This window comes from Puma concolor, chromosome A3 (assembly GCF_028749965.1).
Source record: "Puma concolor isolate L17-30 chromosome A3, mPumCon1.1.hap2, whole genome shotgun sequence".
NCBI classification, from domain to species: domain Eukaryota; kingdom Metazoa; phylum Chordata; class Mammalia; order Carnivora; family Felidae; genus Puma; species Puma concolor.
In genome coordinates this window covers 36,196,629-36,198,923 of record NC_141669.1, presented here as the reverse complement: position 1 = coordinate 36,198,923, position 2,295 = coordinate 36,196,629, and positions in this window count along the sequence as shown.

The following is a 2,295-nucleotide window of genomic DNA, read 5'->3' as shown; positions in this document are numbered from 1 at the left end:
CTTTCGTGGGGTGTTTTTGGTGGGGGGAGGGGGGGTTGTTCTTCTTTTCCCCGTATCAGGAACACCACCGTTTCAGCTTTCCTTCTGAGGAATCCTTTGGCTGAGACTGAATCTCTAGAGGCAGCATCAAATGGCAGTTCAGCTGTGTATGCTCAGCCAACGCACTGTCCGAGAGCCCGTCGCTGGGTACTCCACCCGCCCCAGCTACCAGGCGTCTCACGTGGCTTTGCCCCCTCTGGAAACTTGCCAGGTGCCAACCCAGGGGAACCCGTCTTCTTCCTACCAGACCAAGGGGCCTGCGCTCAATGAGAAAGTCCCTCAGCCAAAAGAAAACAAGGCGCAAAAATTTCCTCTCGCTCTTTGTGAAGCTGGGCAGAAATTCCCTGGGCATTGTGCTTTGCATTCTGTTCCAAATAGACTGTTTTTAGACTCTCCCTGGGCCACTCCGTAGGAGAGACAGGGGACCAGACTACTGAGGGAGAGGAAGTGCAGTGAGTGCCACGTTTTAAGTATGCGATGTCTGGATTGAGAGGAGAGCGGACAGTTAGGAAGGAGGACACTCAGGAGTCCTGAAAGCCAAGTTTCCGTTTTCAAATGCTGCGTTATCTCTTTGCTCAAACAACGCAATGATCTTCCGCAGCTGGAACACCAAATAGGTGCCTCCGAAACTGGTCAGCTCCCAGCCATGGAAGTAAAAGGCCACTTTTAATCCACTGAAAACAAAATTTAAGTAAAAATTTCCTAGTAAATTAGGAGCAAAAGGGTTTTTAAAAAAATTTTTTTAACATTTATTTATTTTTGAGAGAGAGAGAGCACAAGGGAGAGCGAGAGGGAGACACAGAATCCAAAGCAGGCTCCAGGCTCTGAGCTGTCAGCACAGAGCCGGGCACAGGGCTCAAACCCATGAACCATGAGATCATGACCCAAGCCGAAGTCAGACACTCAACCGACTGAGCCGTCCAGGCACCCCTAGGAGCAAAAGGTTTGATTGAGGCTTTATCCTGAAAAAGCACAAATTAAGGATCATTAAGAAATGATAGTTTGTTGTGTGTTTAGCAAAATTTGCAATCAAGTGTTGATTGAGGGAAGTGTCATTTGTTCAGCAAAACTGCCTGATTGCTTGCTGATGAGCCAGAAACATGCCAATAGAGGAGTGTTTTTGACCCCCATCAAAAAAAAAAAAAAAGGCTTGGTTGAATTTCCCAAAGGTTCCTCAGTGTTTTGGAATTTTAATCACTCCTTTAAAGGAACCCTTTTATTTTTATTTTATTTATTTATTTTTAGAGAGAGAGAGAGCAAGCACACACAAGCCAGGAAGGGACAGAGAGGGAGGGAGAGAGAGAATCCCAAGCAGGCTCCGTGCTATCAGCGCAGAGCCTGACTCGGGGCTCGATCTCACAAACCATGAGATCATGACCTGAGCTGAAACCAAGAGTCAGAGGCTTAACCGACTGAGCTACCCAGGTGCCCCTAAAGGAATCTTTTTTTTTTTTTAATGTTTATTTATTTTTGAGACAGAGAGAGACAGAGCATGAACAGGGGAGGGTCAGAGAGAGGGAGACACAGAATCCGAAACAGGCTCCAGGCTCTGAGCGGTCAGCACAGAGCCCGACGTGGGGCTCGAACTCACGGACCGCGAGATCATGACCTGGGCCAAAGTCAGCCGCTTAACCGACTGAGCCAACCAGGCGCCCCTGCCCCTAAAGGAATCTTGATATGCTCTTTCTCTTTTCTCTTTGTCAGTTGCCAATTGGTCTAACGATGAGACCCTTATTAGTTCAAGGCTTTGCAGATGATCCCCTGACATAGCTTCCTCATTCCTCCCATCCTGAGTCATTTTTAAAATTTGCAGTTCATCTGGCATTTGACTTGCATCCTGTTCTCATCGGATGTTAATGGATGGCCAGCCTCCAAAAATGCCTTCTCCTGGTCTTGCTTTTCTGCTTACCCAGACCCTCCTCCCCACCCCCCGACTCCCCTCCCCAAAACTAGTCTAGTTTCCTTGCTCAGGCATCACATTGCTCAGTTCGGTCTGCATCCTGCTGTTTGGGAAGTGTTTGCAGGGACAAGTGCTGGCTGGTGGGCAGGCCTTCCTGCTAAGAGCACTGCTCCTCTGGAAACCCACGATGCCTGCGGAAGTGGGCATTTAAGAAGCCTGCTGGTCAGTGGCCGAATGGTACTCGACCGCACAGAATGGGCATCAACTGAGTGTCTACTGGGACCATTGGTCCCTCGACGTGTGGGATGGTGTCTGCTCCCCAAAGCTTCTTGTGGCTGGCATGCTTCACCTCAGTG